Source organism: Tachyglossus aculeatus, chromosome 15, assembly GCF_015852505.1.
Source record: "Tachyglossus aculeatus isolate mTacAcu1 chromosome 15, mTacAcu1.pri, whole genome shotgun sequence".
NCBI classification, from domain to species: domain Eukaryota; kingdom Metazoa; phylum Chordata; class Mammalia; order Monotremata; family Tachyglossidae; genus Tachyglossus; species Tachyglossus aculeatus.
Window position 1 is genome coordinate 23,942,174 of NC_052080.1, and position 22,525 is coordinate 23,964,698.

The 22,525-nt window shown below is 43.5% G+C and overlaps 1 protein-coding gene across 2 annotated transcripts in view; it reads left to right on the forward strand.

Moving 5' to 3' along the window:
• HELZ (helicase with zinc finger) overlaps positions 1-22,525 on the forward strand; it is a 124,549-nt gene that overhangs the window by 12,003 nt on the left and 90,021 nt on the right. For both annotated transcript variants that reach the window (XM_038757081.1, XM_038757082.1), the window contains exon 3: positions 2,218-2,274. The gene's annotated coding sequence lies outside the window, so the exon portion shown is untranslated. The remainder of the gene's footprint in view (positions 1-2,217; positions 2,275-22,525) is intronic.

Genomic DNA, 22,525 nt, shown 5'->3' on the forward strand with positions numbered 1-22,525 from the left:
GTAAAGAGTGGCATGCCTGGAAATTTTATTTGAAGAGTCCCTTGCAAGGGATGTCAAAGGTAATAACAAAGAGTCTTCAAGAGGATCAAAAGCAGGAAATTGGCTAGGGAATCTGGGGAACATTTAATGATTGTAGGATGAAAAGCAGATAGCTGAGATGCTTAGTGAATTCTTGACTTTGGATTTTAGTGAGATGCCCATTCTCTATTCCCTAACCATTTTTGAATCAGACAAGCCAAAGGAAATTGATTAATTTTAGTGACCACACAGTAAATTTAGACTAGATTGATTGAACTATACGTAGACAAATTTCCAGGATTGGGTGCCATCGACTCAAGAGGGTTGAAGGAATTTGGAGAGTGTCAGAGAAATGACAAGAGGTTGTAACCTGCCATTGCAAATGGCCAGTGTACCGGAGGACTAACGGATGATTAATATAACATCGTTCTGGAAAAGGGATTCCAAGGATGATACAGAGAATTATAGGTTGATAAAACTCACTTCTAGATCAGGCAAACTAGTAGAAGCAGTAATTAAGTTTAGGATCATTGAGCACATCGGAAACACAACCTGTATGTGTGCATGTGTGTGCACATATGTGTGTATTTAATTAAGTAGGACATCTGTATATATGCACACACATATATATATATACGTATATATATATAGATAGATAGATATTGTACTTAAAATTTTGGAATACTTTGAGGCGATCTTAGCATGCAGATAGGAGGACAAATGAACATAATGTATTGATTTTTCAAATGATCTTTAACAAGATCACTTTTTAAAAAAAATAAAAGCATTTTGTGTGCAGTCATGGGATTAGAGTACAGTGCCCTGCACACAGTAAGCGCTCAATAAATACGATTGAATGAATTAGAGGAAGCATTCTGTCACAGAGATAATGCCATAAGAGAGGAACCCGAGGAGTAAGGGTAAATGACAACTCTGAATGGAGACATGTAAATAATAGGCTCTCTTTAGGAATCACTGATAGAACTGGTTTTGTTTAACATCTTCATCAATAATCTGGAGGACGTTTTTGTGGTGGAATCTTAAGTTTTACAAATGACACGAAGCTTTTCTGGGTAATGAGATGCCAAACGGCTAGGGATAAAACTAAAGACCCCATAAAGCTAAGTGAATCGGCCAAGACCAATGCAGATACGTGCAGGATAATGTATCTAGGGGAAAATAATGAAAATTACAGTTACGAGATGGTGAGCTCTGCTACTGGCAGGGCTCGGGTAAGAGATACTGACGTCACTGGAAACCTGCTCCTTTAAGTCATCATTCCTATGAGTAGCGACCATTGAACAGGTGAACAGTGTTCTTGGGATCATCAGGAAGGGGTTATAATGTCCTTCCTCCAAAAATCCTTTTGCCATTCATTCATTAATTCATTGTATTTGTTGAGCGCTTACTGTGCAGAGCACTATACTAAGCACTTGGGAAGTACAAGTCGGCAACGTATAGAGACGGTCCGTACCCAACAACGGGTTCACAGTCTAGAAGGTGGAGACGGACAACAGAACAAAACATGTAGACAGGTGTCAAAGCTGTCAGAGTAAATAGAATTATAGCTATATGCACATCATTAATAAAATAGAGTAGTAAATATGTACAAGTAAAATAGAGTAATAAATATGTACAAATATATACAAGTGCTGTGGGGAGGGGAAGGAGGTAGGGCAGGGGGGTGATGGGGAGGGGAGGAGGAGAGGAAAAAGCGGGCTCAGTCTGGGAAGGCCTCCTGGAGGAGGTAAGCTGTCAGTAGTGGGGGAATCCTGGGCTCAGTGGGCCATTGGTCTGACCCAGTAATGGCATTTCTTCGGTTCCTTTGTTATGCCCAGCTTAACAAAATTGCTTCCCTTTGTCTTTTTTTAGGCCCATCTCAGTGGCAGGATTTTAGCAACTTAGAGACGATAGGGTGGGACCCAGGTAGATTGTTGGAAGGCCTGTACTCCGTGTCTGACTTTTTTTCTCATTTCCTAAGATGCTTGTAGTGTTGTTGACTGCTGTACGACAACTCTATGCTTCACTCCAAGGTAATGATTATGAACAGTGATGTTAGCATCAAGGTTTGAAAGATTACCAAAATAATTTACACCTAGGGATTATTCAGTGTGAAAAAAGTACTTGGAAATTTGAGTGTGTGAGAATTAAGTAATTTATAGTACATATACATGTAAAGCCTTTTCTTTTCTCTTTCAGGAATTATAAAGAGCTCTCATGGGCTGCTTGGGTGCTACCAAGTGCTGTGAACTGCAGGTGAGTAAGTTGACAAAGGTTCCATTTAGAAAAGAAGCTCTGTATATCATCTGATAATGAAGGGAAACCTTCTACCCAAAACAGTATTTTGATGTTGCAGTCCGAAGGAGGAAACGGCAGTTGCCTGGAGCAAGTGAGAGTTGTGGCAGAACTAGCTATTTTTTATGGCTAGTCTGCAAAGGGCACATCTAAGGGCAGGTTGTGAAAGTTTCATCGATTAGTCTGTCTTGACAGAGTTACTGAGAACACATTGACTAGCTAACAGAGGGATTTGACCCTGGTTTCGTTTTTTTTTTAATTTATTTCCAATAGCACAGGTTGCTGAAAAATGCTGTTTGAAGTTCTATAGACTGGTGTATTTTTTCAAAGAGACTTTGTCATCCTACTGAAAGCTCACCTCCTCCAGGAGGCCTTCCCAGACTGAGCCCCTTCCTTCCTCTCCCCCTCGTCCCCCTCTCCATCCCCCCCACCTTACCTCCTTCCCTTCCCCACAGCACCTGTATATATGGATATATGTTTGTACATATTTATTATTCTATTTATTTATTTTACTTGTACATATCTATTCTATTTATTTTATTTTGTTAGTATGTTTGGTTTTGTTCTCTGTCTCCCCCTTTTAGACTGTGAGCCCACTGTTGGGTAGGGACTGTCTCTATACGTTGCCAACTTGTACTTCCCAAGCGCTTAGTACAGTGCTCTGCACACAGTAAGCGCTCAATAAATACGATTGATTGATTGATTGAGCCTGTGTCCCTCCTTAGCATGGCCTAGTGGATAGCCCTTGGTGCCTGGAAGTCAGAAGGGCCTGGGTTCTAAATCCCAGCTCTGCCACTTGTCTTCTCTGTGACCTTGGGCAAGTCACTTCACTTCTTTGTGCCTCAGCTAGCTTATCTGTAAAATGGGGATTGAGACTGTGAGCCCCCCGTGGGACAACCTGATCACCTTGTAACGTCCCCAGCGCTTAGAACAGTGCTTGACACATAGAAAGCGCTTAACAAATGCCATCGTCATTACGTGGTTAATGGTCTCTGCTCAGGAATGCTGGAAGGTTTGCGTGCTCTTACACCATCAAGGGTCCAGGTACTGGGTGAAGACCCTCAGGGTGGAAGGACGGGGCTGGGGGGTACGAAGGCATCTGGATGCATTCAGAGTATTAGCCAGTCAGGCTGGCATCAGGGTTCCTAGGTAAGGCCCTGAGGTATAAGTAGTAATCTGCAACTCCAACTTTATAAGAATAATAATAATAATAATAATGATGGCATTTGTTAAGCACTTACTATGTGCAAAGCACTGTTCTAAGCGCTGGGGGGGATACAAGGTGATCAGGTTGTCCCACGAGGGGCTCACAGTCTTAATCCCCATTTTACGGATGAGGTAACTGAGGCCCAGAGAAGTTAAGTGACTTGCCTAAGGTTACACAGCTGACAAGCGGTGGAGCCGGGATTAGAACCCATAACCTCTGGCTCCCAAGCCCGGGCTCTTTCCACTGGGCCACGCCACTTCTTTATCAATCAGTCGTATTTATTGAGCGCGTACTGTGTGCAGAGCACTGTACTAAGCGCTTGGGAAGTACAAGTTGGCAACAAATAGAGACAGTCCCTACCCAACAGTGGGCTCACAGTCTAGAAGTGGGCTCACAGTCTTTACGTGTAGCCTATGCAGATTTAGGCCCAATAATCAACCTTTGACAGGAAAGGGGTGTTTAAAATATGTCTACTCCTAGAGATATAGCCAGTCTGTAGCCAGAGGAGAGCTAGAATTGGGAGAAGCTGATCATGACTTTGAGAAACCTATGGGTCTGAAAGAGAGGACTTGACTAGCCATCTTGTATGTGGGTTTGAAGCTGAAATTTCAAGCTAGCATTGTTTGGCATGGGATCTGCTTGGTTCCTTCTTAAGGCTGGATGGCATTGCTCTCTACCCCGTGGACGCGTTGCCACCTCAAGTTTTGGGAGAGAGCTGAAATTATGACACTTCATATTTTGAATAGAAATATGAACTCTATTTTCAATCTCCCCTTCAAACAAATGGCTACTGAATGTGCCCTCAAGTCACAGTATTCTCTTCATTAGACCAGTTAGGGATGTGGATTTCTTGGTTCACAGGACTTTTAAAATGTGAAGAGGACTATTCTGTGACTGTTGATGGTGAACTTTATTCACGTGGGTGGGTGGCTGAAAGGAGTGATGGGCAGTTACTTCCACAGTGTGCACAGAAAAAGGTTTTCCTTTGCTGTTTACCGGATCCCGTGCTATTTTCTGTTTTTCCTCTTATAAGTAGGGATCTGGTTTTAAATAACACTGCCTGTAATTTTTTATCTCTGCTTAGGCCGAACCCAGTCAATCAAGCAGTGGTATTTATTGAGCTTTTATTGTGTGCAGAGCACTGTACTAAGCGCTTGGGAGAGTACAGTACAATAGATTTGGTAGACATGTTCCTTGCCCTCAATGAGCTTACAGCCCAGGCAGCGGGTCATAAGACTGAAGTGCCACAGAATAGAAACTGCACAGGTTTGAGCTGCGTTTGGGTGACCCTTGGTTCCTCATTCTTATATTGGGGTCGGTATGACGATACCATCCTTTAACAAGAATGATGATTGAGCCTCGGTCTTGAGACCAAGAACACGTGTGAAGTAGCACTAATAATATTCAGTGCTTACCGTGAGCATAGCGGTGTACTAAATGCCAGGAGAGAGCATGCAGGTGGGATTTAGACATGATCACTGTCCCTTGGAGGAGCTCACAATCTAAGAGTACAATGTGGGGAGAAGGCCGGTGATGGGCGTATCAGAAGAGATGAACCGATGAAGTACTCAAAAAAATAAAACCCCAAGTCAGCGGGGTGCTTTGGCTAGAGGAGAAAAATTTCCTGCTCTTGGTGGCCCAAGGCACAGCCATAGAGAGCCACAGTGACCGTTCCAGCAGCCACCAGCTTTTCTGAGGTTTTGAGGAGGCCTTGTGCCGTGGCTGCTTTTTCACTTTCCTGCCGGGGTGGTGGAAGGCAGGACGGGCTGGCGTCTCATCGATGGCACCAAGGAGGGCTTGTTCTCTGGAAGAAAGGAGTCCACTCTAGTGCTGAGAGTATGTACAGAACCACTTGCACTCTCTTTCTTGCCAGTGACGTTCCCAATGGGATAGAGAATGCAGTGCGAGAGTAGGCAGGCAGGGATTCAACACATTGCAAATTTTGTTTTGTTGGTTTTCTGGTGTTTGTTAAGCGTGTACTATACGTCAAGCACTTTTCCAAGTGCTTTGGCAGACAGAAGTTTATCAGGTTGGACACAGTCCCTGTCCCACATGGGGTCTAAGTAGGAGGAGTACTCCCTCCTACTTAGTAATAAATTACATATTACTCCCCTCCTCAAAAACCTCCAATGGCTACCGATCAATCTGCGCATCAGGCAGAAACTCCTCACCCTGGGCTTCAAGGCTGTCCATCCCCTCGCCCCCTCCTACCTCACCTCCCTTCTCTCCTTCTACTGCCCAGCCTGCTCCCTCCGCTCCTCCACCACTAATCTCCTCACTGTACCTCGCTCTCGCCTGTCCCACCATCGACCCCCGGCCCACGTCATCCCCCGGGCCTGGAATGCCCTCCCTCTGCCCATCCGCCGCGCTAGCTCTCTTCCTCCCTTCAAGGCCCTGCTGAGAGCTCACCTCCTCCAGGAGGCCTTCCCAGACTGAGCCCCTTCTTACCTCTCCCCCTCGTCCCCCTCTCCATCCCCCCGTCTTACCTCCTTCCCTTCCCCACAGCACCTGTATATATGTATATATGGTTGTACATATTTATTACTCTATTTATTTATTCATTTATTTATTTTACTTGTACATTTCTATCCTACTTATTCTATTTTGTTGGTATGTTTGGTTCTGTTCTCTGTCTCCCCCTTTTAGACTGTGAGCCCACTGTTGGGTAGGGACTGTCTCTATGTGATGCCAATTTGTACTTCCCAAGCGCTTAGTACAGTGCTCTGCACATAGTAAGCGCTCAATAAATACGATTGATTGATTGATTGATTGATTGAGGGAGTAGGATTTAATCCCCATTCTACAGTTGAGGAAACTGAGGCCCAGAGAAGTGAAATGACTTGCCCAAGGTCACCCAGCAGACAAGTGGCAGAGTTTGGGTTAGAACCCGGGTCCTCTGACTCCTAGGACTGTGCTGTTTCCAGTAGGCAGTGCTGCTCCTGACATTGCACACAGGGAATTTATTTTTATGTGTAGGATCCACTTATGGCTTAAGCATCCACAGCACATTGCTTTTGTCCGTGCCGTGGCACCGTGATGTAGCGGGTGGTTGCTTCATAGACACTTCGGGTGTCGCCGCCCACATTAGCCAGCTATTTTTCAGGATTCCTGTTAGGCCTGTCTACTTTGTGGAACATCTTATAGGGTTGGTTCTTCAGTTAGAACCCCTTGCCACTGATGGCCTAGATCCAGCAGGCACTCCAGAGTCAGAGTTATTCATTCCCTCATTCATTCATTCAATCGTATTTATTGAGTGCCTACTGTGTGCAAAGCACCACTCGGGGGAGTACACTAACAATAAACAGACCCATTCCCTACCCACGGTGAGTTTACAGTGTGGAGTAGATAGACGTTAATTTAAACAAATAAATAAATTGCGAACATGTACATTAGTGTGGGACATAAGTACTGTGGGTGAGAACCAGACTCCCAGAGCCATACGTCTTGTCATCGGACTGACATCAGGCGTGAATCACGTTCAATAGCTGGAAGCAGTACCAAACCAATTCGAGCATAGTGCTTAACCTCTAATGGCCAGGGCCTCACTTCTGGGGTGTGCCGTAGGGCTTTTTAAATCAATCAATCAGTGGTCTTTATTGAGTGCTTATTATGTGCAGAGCACTGTTCTAAGCGGCTCGGGAGGGTACAGTATAATGGAGTTAGTTGACATGTTCCCTGTCTACAGGGAGCTTATAGCCTAGAGCTTTTTGGGCTGCTGTCCCCAAGGAAGTGAGCCCAGACCCAATTCCAGGCCAGCTTAGATTCATTTCCAGTCTGGCTCGGAGCTCGTAGGACTCTAGAGTTGGGGCTAGGCTAGCTACACGTTGGGACCTTGGTTTTTGGCAGAAGCGTTTTTGCAGGAGTTTAACTCCTCCCTGGGAGAGCGGCTGAGGTCGTGAGAGAACGGCAGCTGCTGAGAATGTGCCTCTTGCCGGACTGCCTTTTGTCAGACTCCTCGGCGAGGCGAGGACTCCAGAAAACCCAGCAAAAAGTGAAGCAGGAAAAGCATCAGAGAATAAAAACTGCTTAGGCAGAGTGGCAGGAACAAGTGCAACTGATCTGGCCTCTCCTGCTCTGCCCTTTCCTCTTGGGGTTCCCATGGGTATTCATGAGTGTGTATGTTCACGCTTGATGGTGTGAGGAGAAAGTTGTATCATCATCAATTGTATTTATTGAGCGCTTACTATGTGCAGAGCACTGTACTAAGCGCTTGGGAAGTACAAATTGGCAACATATAGAGACAGTCCCTACCCAGCAGTGGGCTCACAGTCTATGTGGGTGTGGGGGATATTTCAGGTGGAACCTTGAAAGCAGAGGTACAATTCTTAAAATCAGCAGGGAAACCACCCTCCACTCCCATCTTCTGGAGGTTGGTTTTAATCTACTGAGAACTTTAACCCACAGTATTTCTGTCATTTTCTTATTATTCCTTCAGTTCCCATATTGTTTGCCTGAGACAGGCCATGGCTGACTTCCATGATAAAAATAATATATATACATATATCTATATCTATTTTTCTTCTTGTACCTAAGCGTGGCTCAGTGGAAAGAGCTGGGGCTTGGGAGTCACAGGTCATGGGTTCTAATCCCAGCCCCGCCACTGGTCAGCTGTGTGACTTCACTTCTCTGTGCCTCAGTTCCATCATCTGTTAAAATGGGGATTAAGACTGTGAACCTCATGTGGAACAACCTGATTACCTTATATTCCCCCCCTGGCGCTTAGAACAGTGCTTGGCACATAGTAAGCGCTTAACAAATACCCTTATTTTTGGCACATAGTAAGCGCTTAACAAATACCCTTATTTCTAGACTGTGAACCCATTGTTGGGAAGGGACCGCCTCTATATGTTGCCGATTTATACTTCCCAAGCGTTTAGTACATCATCATCATCATCATCAATCGTATTTATTGAGCGCTTACTATGTGCAAAGCACTGTACTAAGCGCTTGGGAAGTACAAATTGGCAACATATAGAGACAGTCCCTACCCAACAGTGGGCTCACAGTCTAAAAAGGGGTACAAAGTACAAAAAGTACTAAAAGTACTCTAAAAGTACAGTGCTCTGCACACAGTAAGCACTCAATAAATACGAATAAATATATGTATATAAGATAAATATTTTATATAAGTCCTTGCATCTTCAATTTAGTGGCTTGTAATAAATGATGGTACACTTGGCTAAGCAGCTTTTCAGCACTGGAAAGTTGTACATTTTAGTCATTTTATTTTTGTGAAAGAGTCTTATTTCTACTGCCATAGGACAGGGACTCTTCTTCATTCTGTATTAGAACCAGTTTGGACAAGCCGAAGTGGAAATATGGTAGGCAGGGATGAGAGAGTGATAATGCCCAAACCACGAGCATTATACTCAGTTCTTCTGCACAGGTTCTCACTCCCAAAATCTCAAGATTGAGGCTCCGTCCCACGTTCTCGGCGGGAGACTCCATCATCATCCCAGTGGTTAGCGTGTAATTGGCACTTCACATTTTTATTCTTCTTAGCAAATGTATTTAATTGGGAAGGCAGCTGTCTGCTTTGGTTTAGATTTTTGCCACGCAACAACTGTGTCATAAAGATTTATTCAAAATATTGCTTACCAAGAAATGAATGAGGTAATTCTTGAGATGCACATATAGTCTAATACCTAGTCATTTTAGTATCAAGAGCTGGAGCTGCACAGTCCCTCAAGACACTTTAAAGTTTACGGATAAGGAGGCACCATCAAAATAGCCCAGCGGATTTGTCTCTCAATAAGGAATTTCCATGGCTGCCTATACCATATGTTGGATGCTTTAAGCAGTTCATGTCACTGTGACCCAGGAAGAAAAATTGAGTAGGGTGAAGGCACTCAGTTCAAATCATCAAGTCTTGACAGGATCCATCTTTAGCTCATGTTCTTATTGCTCTCGGGAAAAGCCCATTTTGATCAGTTGTCTGGTTTTGATATTCTGCCTTCCTCTCTAATTAGCTTCCCTGTTCCATTATTGAATTTAGAATGTGAAAATGCTAAGGAAAAATAAAAGGATTTGGATAGTATATACCCTTAAGGGCACTTTAATCCAAAATTATATTTTGGAGTACAATAAATACTCATCTTTTACTACATGCTGAGTCAGGTAGAAACAGCATCTATTTTTACCAGAAAGTTATTAATACTTTGCCTTTTGGTTTAAGGATTCCAAGCACTGGTTAATATTTGCTTGAAATAAGAATGTTTAACTTTGTCTGACTGGGGCCCATTCTTATTACTCATCCATTCCTCTCTCATTTGATGTCATCTTGGTGAATTTTACTTTATCCAGAAAAATGCTTCTTTGTATATTATTAATAATTGGGGGCTGAGGAGAGGGAGGGGTGCACTTCTGATGAGTCCGGGATAAAGACTGTTCTCTAAAAGTGGGAAGTCATCAGATCATGCCATAGGATGAGCTCTGTTTTGGTTCTTTTGTGCGGTAGCCTCTCTTTTGGTAGGGGGGCATTTTCCCTGTGACTCATTTCACCTTCACAGGAGCTGTAATGAAATCATTTTTAGTTTTGAAATGATTCTCAGTATAATACTTAGAATGTGAGCCCCCAAAGGGACAGGGACCATGTCTAATTCCTACTCGTGTTTTCTCTCCCAGTGCTTAGTACAGTGCTCTGCACACAGTAAGCGCTTAATAAATACAATTACCACTACTAATTCTTGACTTTAAAGTGTTTTGTAGAGCTTTTCCCCACCTCCCCGTAGCTGGGCAGGGGACAGATGGCAACCAGTGCGTGTCCCCAAATCGGATGGGGATGTCTGCATGGCTTTAACGTATCCAATCACACTGAATTTGTCCATGGAGATTTCTTGGCCAGGCTCCCATGCTGAAACCATGTGTCCATTGCACTTAGGTTCAATATAAGTACTCTCTACTGGAGAGTTTGTTTTAAGTCTGAATGCCAAACTGATCATTGCAAAAATGGCTAAAAGGAAATGTTGATGTTATCAATCAGTACCTGTCCTCCTTCCTACTTTGACTGTGAGCCCAATGTGGGACAAGAACAGTGCCCAACCTGATTATCTTGCATCTACTCCAGGGCTTAGTATAGTGCTTGGCCCCAATGAGCACTTAGCAAATATCGTCATCATCATCGTCATCGTCATCGTTCAGTTCCTTGCTGCCCATTTCAAGGCTGAGGTCTCTGAAAGAAGAAAATGATGAAGGAAGGAGTTGGCCCATTCTGAGGAGTGGGACAAAGGAAAAGCGGCAACTAAAAGTGAACGGTCTTGACTGAAGATGAAATTTGGGTCTCTGAATGAAAAGAATGTGAAAGGGCAAATGCATTTATAGGCCCCTGCCAACATTCAGCTGGCTGAATGTTTCTTCAAAATATGATTGTATTGTGGGGGTACGATTTCCCACAGACTTACGTGTTCAAAATTAGGCCTCTTGAAAAGTAATTTGAAATTTCTTTACATGCTATAAACTATAATGACAAACATCACTAACCTATTGTTTAATATTTAGTAGTGTAATTCAAAGCAGAACACTACAGTTTTAAGTAAATGAGGAGTTGTAATATGATTATGAATCTCTGCAGGAGGTTGCAGGATTAGAAGCCTTGTCTGCTGACTGGGATTAGTTCTTGTGCTTCAGTGAAAAAGTTATCCAACTAAGATTGACTAGCAGCTGTCTTGTTTCCTTTCTAAAGCACCCATTAGCAGACATACCACCACTCCACCCCTACTGACTCCTCTCTGGCTCTTCAGACATTGTAAAAATATCATCCGCTTTCTTGAAAACTAATGCAAAACTTCTTAGTCCCCAAATATTAAATGGTACTGGAGAGATCAGAGTTTCTTCATCTGCTTCAGCTTCTTGCAGAGCTGCACTGAATTGTTATAGTTTGAGGTCTGCATTCAACTACTATTCTTCCTAATAAAAAGTCATTAACTCGTCCCCTATCTGTAATTTATTTTAATGTCTGTCTCCCCCTGGAGAGTGTAAGCTCCTTGTGGGCAGGGATCACATCAAACAACTCTCCTCGCGTTGTAATTTCCCAAGCATTTAGTACAGCGCTCTGTGCACATCACAGTAAATGCCATTGATTGATCCATTTCTCAAATGAGTTCCCTCCCAAGTTCAACAACTTCTGATTACCTACTTAGAAGTCCCGTCAGTGCCTTAAAAATTGGAAGTAGACTGTGGGCAGAGCTTCCTCCAGAATCCATTCCTTGTTTGTTTAATGTCCTCCCAGGTCTGGAGGGAGCGGGAAGGGAAGAAGTTTACTATGTTGGAATGGTTGGCCAATCTATCTGGGCCAGTAAGGGTAATGCATGGGGTAAGGCATCAGACAATTCAGCAACATGCCCTGAGAGTAAGAAGGACCTGGCTTCTAATCTCAGTTCCACCACTTGTCTGTTGGGTGGCCTTGGGCAAGTCACTTCACTTCTCTGTGCCCGTTACCTCATCTGTAAAATGGGGATTTAAACTGTGAGCCCCATGTGAATCATGAACTGTGTCCAACCTGATTTGCTTCTATCTACCCCAGCACTTAGTATAGTGACTAGCACATAATAATTGCTTATTGCCATTAAAAAAAAATCAGGTTTATTTCCCCCAAGGGGTGGTAACCTGGCACTGGCCAGAGTTTTGATCAGTATGAGTGTAATACTAGGGATTCTGAAGGGTAAAACCCTCTGAGAATGGGGTGGTTTTGAAGACAACATGACTAGAAGTATTTTTTTTCTTCTTTAGTGGGATATGTGGCATCTTTGGCCAGGACTCCAGTGTCTTTCCAGATTGACTTCTGGCTTGGGCCAACCTGGCTTTCTCATGGTCAGCTTGAGAGGGATAAGGGACCTAACATCCTAAATAGGTGGGAAGCGAGGACAAGGGAAAGATGAAATACGCACATCCTATCAATCAGTGGTGTTTATCAAGTGCTTACATGTGCAGAGCACTTATGAAGCATTTGGGAGAGGACAACAGACTTGGGAGATGCAATCCTTCCCCACAAGGAGCTTAGGATCTATGGGGGGGGAACCGACATGAAAATAAAGTATGGATAGGGGAATCCAGATAGGCATAATACATTTTGGGACATATTTGCATTCTCTTAAATAGATTTTCACATACCCGTTCAGGGTTGACATGCCTACTTTTAAAAATCCACCTACAACAGTGTAATACATTTCATATGACCCTATCATATACTCACTGATCTGTGTAATTCATTCATTAACCTCAAGGTGAAACATCTCAGGATGTTTTCACCTAAAATATATTTAAATGTAACAAAATGAAGATTAGTCTGTTCGTACACTAAGTGCATGACAGTCAGAGAAATAATTTGTTCATTGAAATAGTGTCAAATGGTTCATCTGTTTAATCTGCAAAAAGTTCAGTACAGTTCAGTAAACAAATCTGCATTCTTGTTCAGGGGCACTCTTGTTGCACATCCCTTCTGATTTAACAACTATGAGGATAAATATTTCCTATCCTGCATGCTTATTACAATCTGATCCTTTTACAACAGCATAATCAAATCATCTTAACATTTCTGTGGGTGCAAACGGCGTCAACACCGCACACTTGGTTTGCACATCTTTCTTTTTCAGATGCAGTAGCCATGCTGTGGATGCCGAATTTTGTCACACAAACTCATGCTTTTCATTTTTCTCAATTCGAATCATAGACAGTAATATAATTGAATCGGTATTTTAATAAATGTAGCCTAAACTGACACCTCATGTGTGATTTGCACATTTCAGTGTGGGCACTATCCTAAAACCTATATGTCTCAGTTCTTAAGGGCACATATCTACATTTCTATAGCAAAGTGGCGTAGCAGAAAGGGCATGGGCCTGGGCATAAGGGGACTGATGAACTTGGGCGAGTCGTTTAAATTATTTATGCCTCGGTTTCCTCACCTGTAAAGTGGGGATTCAGTACCTGTTCTCCTTCCTGTTTAGACAGTGTCACCATGGACAGAGACTGTGTCCAACCTGATTAAACTGTGTCTATTTCAGCACTTAATGCAGTGCTTGGCATATAGTAAGTGCTTAACAATTACTATTATTATTGTTATTTTTCTTTCCAAAACCTCTTAGCACAGCAACTTCTCAGATACCCTGTGGGATTACACCAGTGCTTACCCAGAACTCGTCTTCTTGAGATGACAACAGTCTCAAGGTGCCCATGAAGTACCTCTGGCTGTGTGGCATACTGTCAATTGGTACAGGTTAACTTCCATGGTGGGAAGCCTGGATGTACTTGACCAGGACCAAACTAAGTTTAGAACGTGCTCATTCAACCCTATTCAGTGGGGTGAGTGCTCGTGCGTGCGGGGACACACACACACAAACACACACACACACACTCTCTCTCTCTCTCTTTCTCTCTCTCCCTCTCTCTCTCTCTATATATATATACATATATTATACATATATATATATGTATAATCCCACAGGGCATCTGAGAAGTTGCTGTGCTGAGAGTGCATATATATATACAGGTATGGGAGTATATATATAGAGAGAGTGTATATATATACACACACACACACACACACTCTCTCTCTCTCTCTCTCTCTCTCTATACTCCTGTACCCTATCCATGCTCCTCCACCACCACCCCGCAGCCTCAGTCAGCTCGCATTGATGGCTAGGCCTTACTACACCTTCTGGGACTAATTGGTGAGGTCGGGAGAATAATCCCTCACCCATCTGCCTTGTCAGGAGACAATACATTGAGCCCAGGCACTATCCAGGGAGTGCATGTGTGCATGCCTCAAGGAGACCACCCACCCATTATAAAACTTTATGCCCTGGGAGAGTCTTTTGAAAGAGTTATTCTCCCACACACAGGATGGATGACCACACATGGGAACTCATAGAGTTTGAGACCTCTAGCAAGTCAGATTGCAGCAGCTTTCTAGAGAGGATGCTGTTGCATTGATTTTTTTTCCCCATCAGCCCTCCTAAAGGACACACACTTTGCCAGGGCTTAAGCAGGAAGGGGACATCCTTCCCAGTTGCCCACCTTAGTCTTTGGTAGCTGCAGGTTTTTGTTGGGCATAGTCACAGAAGAGCCCATCTCATGGGTCTGTTTCATAGGACCACTCAGGCTGATATTATGTGCCCCCCAGGTAGCCTTCCCTCCCCAGAACTACTACAAGGAGAGGGGCAGATGAAGTGGTCCAGAGCTGGCCCTGGTTTTGGTGGTTTGGGTAATAATTACTTGTACATATTCTATTTGTTTTATTTGGTTAATATGTTTTGTTGTCTCTCTCCCCCTTTTAGACTGTGAGCCCACTGTTGGGTAGGGACCATGTCTATATGTTGCCAACTTGTGCTTCCCAAGTGCTTAGTACAGTGCTCTGCACACAGTAAGCGCTCAATAAATACGATTGAATGAATGAATGAATAATAAACTATGAGGTCTCCCAGGGTAAACCGACTCCCTGCAATGACTGATAAACCAGACACTCGAGATCCAGCACATCCATGCTCCCTCACATCCTGGGGTCCTTCCCACCAAGGAAGCCAGGTCCCTAGCTCACTTCCATTTTGACACACCTAGCCATACCCTCCAGCTTACTAAATTTAAGACACAGCTGAGGGGGCTACATCAGGTCATGTAGTTTCAGGGGGTGGAGGTTTAAAACCTGTATACTTCCCTCAGCACTCACAGAAAAGCTTAATTGTCTCAGAACAACTGGCTGCAGGAATCACAAAGTGGGGTCTGTTGCTGAAGTTTAAGCCTCCAGTGAATTGTGGGCTCTCTGGACGGGCTATTTGATTTAGCAACCGGCTGCATCAGAAACACCACCGGCTGTTATGGTCACCGCATCTTTCCTAATAAGAAGAACTGATGCTATACTGCAGTAAGATACAGAGAAGGGCAATCTGAACAGTCGGGAGGTTGGAGAGGTTTTCATATGAGGATAGATTGTGGACTGTAGATTGTCAGCTTCTTGTGGGCAAGGATCGTGTCTGCCAACTCTGTTGTACTTTCCGAAGTGCTCAGTACAGTGCTCTACGTGCACACAGTAAGCGCTCGGTAAATCCCATTGATAGATGAAAACCTTTGGATTCTTCAGTCTGGGGAGGTGACTGACGTGAACAATGTTGTAGGGTGTGTAAACAGGGAAGCAAAATTGGACACCAAATTCCAGAACACGTGGACTCAGGGACACAGTGTATTTTTTGAGGAATTTTTTTGTCTCGTGGCAGACAGAAGTTTCTCTCACTTATCTCTTCAATTAAAGCAAAGCCTTTCAGTTAACTGTTAACTTCACTCTTAAATTTATGTGATTGTGTATCATTCATAGGCTTTCAAAATAAATATTTAGCAAGTAGGCTAATAATTTTATTTAACCTAGAGCTGTCCAAGTAGTCATTTGGAGTTACTGAAGCTAACCTCCAGAGCAGTGATAATCCTAAAAATGGTGTCAGGAAAGTGGGGGAAATTTAATGGTTCTGACAGAGAGAAAAATCTTCCATTGCTTATCACAGTCGGTATAGAAATGGTCTCCTTTTAATATAGTGCCATGTGCATTGAAAATTAATTCTTGTTAGCTAATTTTGGAATGATTTGATTTTTAGTCATTCGTTCTTATTTATTGGGTGTTTACTGTGTGCAGAACATTCTACTTAGTGCTTGGGAGAGTACAATACAGCAGAGTTGGTATATACATTCCCTGCTCACAATGAGCTCACACTCTATATAAATGATTATTCATTGTTCAGCATAACTTTTAGAGGTTTCTTGGGTCTTTTAACCCTAGCTAGTGAGGGCTGCTTTACTGCTAATTTTTCTTGGTACTAATGTTGTTTTTGAAGAGTATTGGTGTTTCAGAAATTGTTGTGTCTCAGACTAAAATTTGTCACATTTGCAGTGTTGCATTTCCCATGTGACATTTTTTCAAGTTTATCTGATTTCACATCAAGCATTAGGTATTGGAAGATCTTCTTATCCTGTTCCTCTCGTATTTTCAGAAAATGAGCTTGGAAAAAAAAAGCTTGGGGAAAAATATGAACTTGAAAAGTAAATGTAAAATTTCAGACCTCTCTGGAAAACTATCAACTGTTTAAATCAACGCCCATTGTATTTTTCTGTTAAGCAGTTTGTTCTGCAGTGACATTTTCCATGATTTGATTACTAAGAAATAGGCTTTTATGAGGTTCAAATATGAAGGAATCGACATCAGAGGAATTTAATATCTACTTTGTAAAGGAAAGTCTTCAAGTATTGAGGTTAAAAACGACTTGTTTAGTCTTCATTGTCAGGAAATAATTCCCTAAGAATAACCTGTCGGTTTATATTTTAAACTCTCTAAATAGATTTCTTACATTACCACATGTATTACGCCATGTCTCCTGTTTAACTGTTGGCTCTGTTTTAAATGTCTGCCCAACTCTGAACCCCCTGTACCTCCAATTCAGGGCCAACCTGGTTCTTGGAGCACAGGAACTTCTGTACTTCGCAATTTATACACATTAATTCCTCCCTCTGTCCATCTTTCCATTCTCTCTCCTGTCTGTAATTTATTTTGTGTCTCACCTCTGCTCGATTGTAAACTACTTGAAGACAGGGAATGAGTTTTCTAACTAACTCTACAATACTCTTCAAAGTGCTTGGAGTAGTGCTCCTCATACGTACATCTACGTATAAACTACCGTTTCCCCATCTGTAATTTATTTTATTGTCAGTCTCCCCTCCGTAGACTATAAGCTCCTTGTGGGTAGGCATTCTATCTACCAACTCTGTTGTATCGTTCTTTCCTGAGCGCTTAGTAGAGTACCCTGCACACATTCAGTGCTGTGCTCAGTACAGTGCTGGGCACATGGTATGTGCCTAATAAACACCGTTATTATTATTATCATTATTACTGCTGGAAAGGCAAAATTATTTAAAGACACACCATGATTCACTCTTAATCCTCATTAAGGATGAGAAACCTAGTTTTGTGCCAGGTATCAGCCTTTGAGACTTTGACTCCTGAGTTGGGAAGTAAAAAAGTCATTTTCCTGGTGGGCTATCTAAGGGGTGGTTTTGGAGAGTTGCAGGGTAATTAGTGATTAGGGAATCCCTATGATCCTGGATGTTAAAGGCCGTGGGTCCTCCAGTCTGAGACTGTTCTTCCTGGGATCGTCAACACCCTTATTGTTACTGAGTGTCCACAGGGTCTCCTGCATTGTATTTTACAGAGAGTAAAAGGCAAATTGCCCGCTTTGAATTTGTTCCTTTACTCCCAGCTACTCCTTTAATTATCTTGTTTAATTTGTTGTGTGTGTGTGTGTGTGTGTGTGTGTGTGTGTGTGTGTGTGTTTGTGGAGGTAAGAGGCAAATAAAGTTCTGTATGTGAGGTGTTTTTCTTTTTACTTAATCACTTATATAATTAGAGATAGCCGACGATCTAATCGAGAACCATTTCAGCCTTTTGGGGTTTTCTGGCAAAGGAGAAATAGAGTAATAATGTTACTGTTATGGATATAGGAGTCTTCCAAGATCTTTTTACATATGGATCACTTCTTTTTCTCAGAGCGTAACCATGAGTTTGTCAAGCCCTGGTGGTTGTGGAATGGGGGTGATGGGGGAGAGTTATTTTTATGTATATATTTTTGTATGTGTGTAGAGGCAGGCAAAAAATCCATATAGTCAGTGGTAACCTGGATTTGAACCGGAAGGGATACTAGTCCCTTACTTTTTCCCAGGTTACCTGATCCTATTTTTAATGTTTTGTCATACTCTCCGAAGCACTTACAACAGTGCTCTGCACACAGTAGGTGCTCAATAAATACCATTGATTTATTGATTGATTTTTGATCTTAAAAAGTTGGGCTTTGATAATGAACGAGCTCTAAAGTTTCTGCAAAGATACCTATTTTCATGAACTTATTGATTGGAGAGGTTATATTCTGGTTAAAGAAAACAGTTGCTCATGAAACTCCTTTCCTGTTATACACATATGAAAGAATCAAATCAGGGTGTAGTTGGCTTATTTTGGAGGGATCATGAGCTTCTTGTAAAGAAGTTAACCAAATCCAAAAGCGAACCTGCTTGCTCATTTGGCTAATTGCCACTTTCCTGCCAGTATTTCTTTGTAAAGTAATCCTTTGGCTTCCTACAAAGGAAATGCATCTCCCGGATGGATTATTTCTTCCAAGGTACCGTAAGCAAAAATTTTAAGTGGTAATATCCAGAGTATGTTGAGGAAGGCCAGGAACAGATCTGAATTTGTAGCTGTACAGTCACTGCATACTCTGGCCCTTAAGGTTTCAAAGCAGAGGGCCAACGAGCCTTGCTTTGGGTAGGCCTGGCTTCAGGCATTCCTCTTTAGGCAGGGGAAAAATTCAACCCCCACTCCATACCATATGAGTCAGGACATCATGTTTCATAGTATAATATTTATTATGGGCTTATTGTGTGCAAAGCACTCAGCTAAGCATTGGGAAAGAATATATACATCTGAATGATGCCATATAGAAATTTATTGGACCGCCCATTCTCCCCAGTCCTAGAGCGTTTATATAGGGGCCGCTGTGGGTCCTAGGGCCATTAATAATAATAATAATAATAATAATAATGATATTTGTTAAGCGCTTACTGTGTGCCAGGCACTGTACTATGTAAGCGCTGGGGTGGATACAAGCAAATCGGGTTGGACGCAGTCCCTTGTACCATTTGGGGCTCGTAGTCTCAAACTCCATTTTATGGATGAGGTAACTGAGGCACAGAGAAGTTGAGTGACTTGCCCAAGGTCACACAGCAGACAAGAGGCAGAGCTGGGATTAGAACCCAGGCCCGCGCTGCTTCTCCCCTCCCGGGTCCCTGTTCCCACAGGCACCAGTTTAGGGCTGGCTCAGGCTGGGCAAACCACGCTTTCACCGCCTCTCACTTAGTCCTCTGCCACAGTCACCTCACTCGCGTGGCATCGGAAGCCGACCCCATCCTTGGGAGCGGGACTGTGGTGAAGTCAGAAAGGCAGGGTGCACAATCAAGATGTCATCACATTCAAAATATGTACACTCTGGCTCACCACCTCTCTGGGGTACTATTGATTTCATCTCTTTCCTCCCACACTTCTCTTTGGTGCTGGACCAGCTAGCCGACTATGAAGTAAATCTTCAAAAGCATCCTGAGGAACATGCCAAAAAATGGTTGTTTACATTAGAATAAATGAACTCAATGATTGTGATGTTTGTGGCCTTTTGTCCCCCTTCCCTATCCTCCCCCTGTATATCCAGGAAGGGGAACTGATTGTGTTGCTTTCTACATGAAAACAGACAGACCTGTAGTCCATCATCCTCCTTTCTTCTAGGATGTTCAGTTTGAGGCATCGAGGCTGTCTTGTACTTCAAAAGGTTTCCATTCATCAACAGTGGTATTTAAAGTGGCTGGACCTGTTGCCACGGAGCATAGGGATTGCGGCCTTTGGAAGATTTAACCCTGTTGGGGCCCTGGGGAAGATACTGTTAAGTGTTGCAGAAAGGCAAAACCATCCAACGTGCCATTTAGCCGGGGTGGATTGATGCCCAGGTTGGCAGCCTTGGGCCCCAGGAGTTGAGGGCCCCTGATGAGCACATTAAGTAGCATTTAAAAACCGCACAAAAACAACCACCCCTTAAAAACTGATGTCAGACGTAGAGGTGGACCATGTGATTAAGCACGGTCCTCTTCATAAAAAGGAGCTCCTCGTGGAGCTTAACTTGAGAGGGGACCCTTAAATGTCTCTCTCTTGTTTGCCAAGGAATTCAAGCAGCGGCAGAAGTGGTTTCCACCATGGTAGGGAAGGAGCTCCAGTTTAGGGACGTTACCGTGGGTCCCCCAATGGGCTCCAAGTTGGTTGGAGTCTCCAAATTTTATTAACCCCCCCCCCCCCCCCGCACATTTACTGTCCACTTTTGCCACTTAATATCTGACTCACGTAGAGCGTTTACTTAAGAAGTTCAAGTACTGCCGGAAGATTTTGTAACAGTTGTTCATAACCTAGGAATAGTTTCTAAATACAGTTGTACTTTGAAAAACTAGAGCTGTGTCAGAAACAAGTCTTAAAGCCACTCTAAAATTAAAATGTTTTGTGCTATTGCAAGTGATTTTTTTTTTTTTTTGTATTTGATTCACTCTTGTGTGGATCTGAGCTTAAAATTCTCACTTATTCTTCAGTCAGCTAATTTTGACAGCCTAATGTGAAGCTTTTCCTTTCGTAAAGAACATTTGAAAAATGGTTTTGAATGTTCCTAAAGGAAGGCAAGTCGCTTTAGGTTAACAGTTGCCAATCTAAGGTCCACTGAGGTTTGTTAAAGTAAGAGTTTACTTTACAGGGACACACCAGTGAATTCACTTTCTCACAGTTGGCGCCACTCTTCAACTTAGAGAGCCTGTACCGGTGTTTTTAGAAGGGACACAGATGTCAGTCTTAATTTTTAAAATGTTATCATTTGAATGATTAGAACCCAGGTGGGTTCGAATGTTGCCTCCCCTCTGGCCGGATCCAGGCCGCTAATCGATTTAATCCAGCCTGGATCTGAGCAAACAGCCTTTGCCCGCAGCAGTCCCTCCCCCTTCTGTCTGCCCCCCGACCCCCCTACACACACACACACACACACACACACACACAACCACAACCCCCCCCGTGAGCCAGCTACAGATGCAGTTAACAACCCTGGCACGCCAAGACCCTGAATTGTTTCCGCGACCGGCTGGGAGCCAGGAAGGAGCCACCAGGAGCGAAAGTGGCCGCCCTTGGCCATGTTACCCCCTCTTTGCCAGGCCGGTGGGGCAGTCTCACGACCTCTGAAGTTTGGTCGATGGCCCTCTGCCAGAAACAGCCGTCCACTCCAGCGTTAGAATGGGCCCCCTCAAATCGGCAAAGTATATCTTCAGTGGTAGTGCCAGGGTGAAGCAACAGCTATTCATTTCCTAGTGTGTCTCTTTTGCAGTTAAAGAATTTGTGTTGTATCTATTAAGTCACTGGCCATGTTCAGAGTCATTTGATTTATTGTGTTTAAAAGAGATCCAAAAGCCTTCTGAAGCACTTAGAACAGTGCTCTGCACACAGTAAGTGCTCAGTGAATATGATGGAATGAATGAATGAACCAGCGTGGCTCAGTGGAAAGAGCACGGGCTTTGGAGTCAGAGGTCATGCGTTCAAATCTCGGCTCCGTCAGTTGTCAGCTGTGGGCAAGTCACTTAACTTCTCCGGGCCTCAGTTCCCTCATCTGTAAAATGGGGATTAAGACTGTGAGCACCTAGTGGGGCAACCTGATCACCTTGTGACCTCCTCAGCGCTTAGAACAGTGCTTTGCACATAGTAAGCGTTTAATAAATGCCGTCATTATTATTATTATTATAGGTAGCATAGGAAAGTTGGGCTGAGTGGTCTTTGAAACACAGTAACAGAAGTGTGACCAAAGATAAGCCACATAAAATGAAGGTAGTTCCAATACCTGTAGACTGTATGCTCTACATGGACAGGAAACATGTCTAGCAACTGTGTTATTATAATAATGATAATAATAATATAACAATAGTAGTAGTATTCCTCCCCCTCCCTCCAGGCTCCCCCTCCCTCCAGGCTCCCCCTCCCTCCAGGCTCGCATCTCCTCCTGCCTTCAGGACATCTCCATCTGGATGTCCGCCCGCCACCTAAAGCTCAACATGTCGAAGACTGAGCTCCTTGTCTTCCCTCCCAAACCTTGTCCTCTCCCTGACTTTCCCATCTCTGTTGACGGCACTACCATCCTTCCCGTCTCACAAGCCCGCAACCTTGGTGTCATCCTCGACTCCGCTCTCTCATTCACCCCTCACATCCAAGCCGTCACCAAAACCTGCCGGTCTCAGCTCCGCAACATTGCCAAGATCCGCCCTTTCCTCTCCATCCAAACCGCTACCCTGCTAATTCAAGCTCTCATCCTATCCCGTCTGGACTACTGCACCAGCCTTCTCTCTGATCTCCCATCCTCGTGTCTCTCTCCACTTCAATCCATACTTCATGCTGCTGCCCGGATTATCTTTGTCCAGAAACGC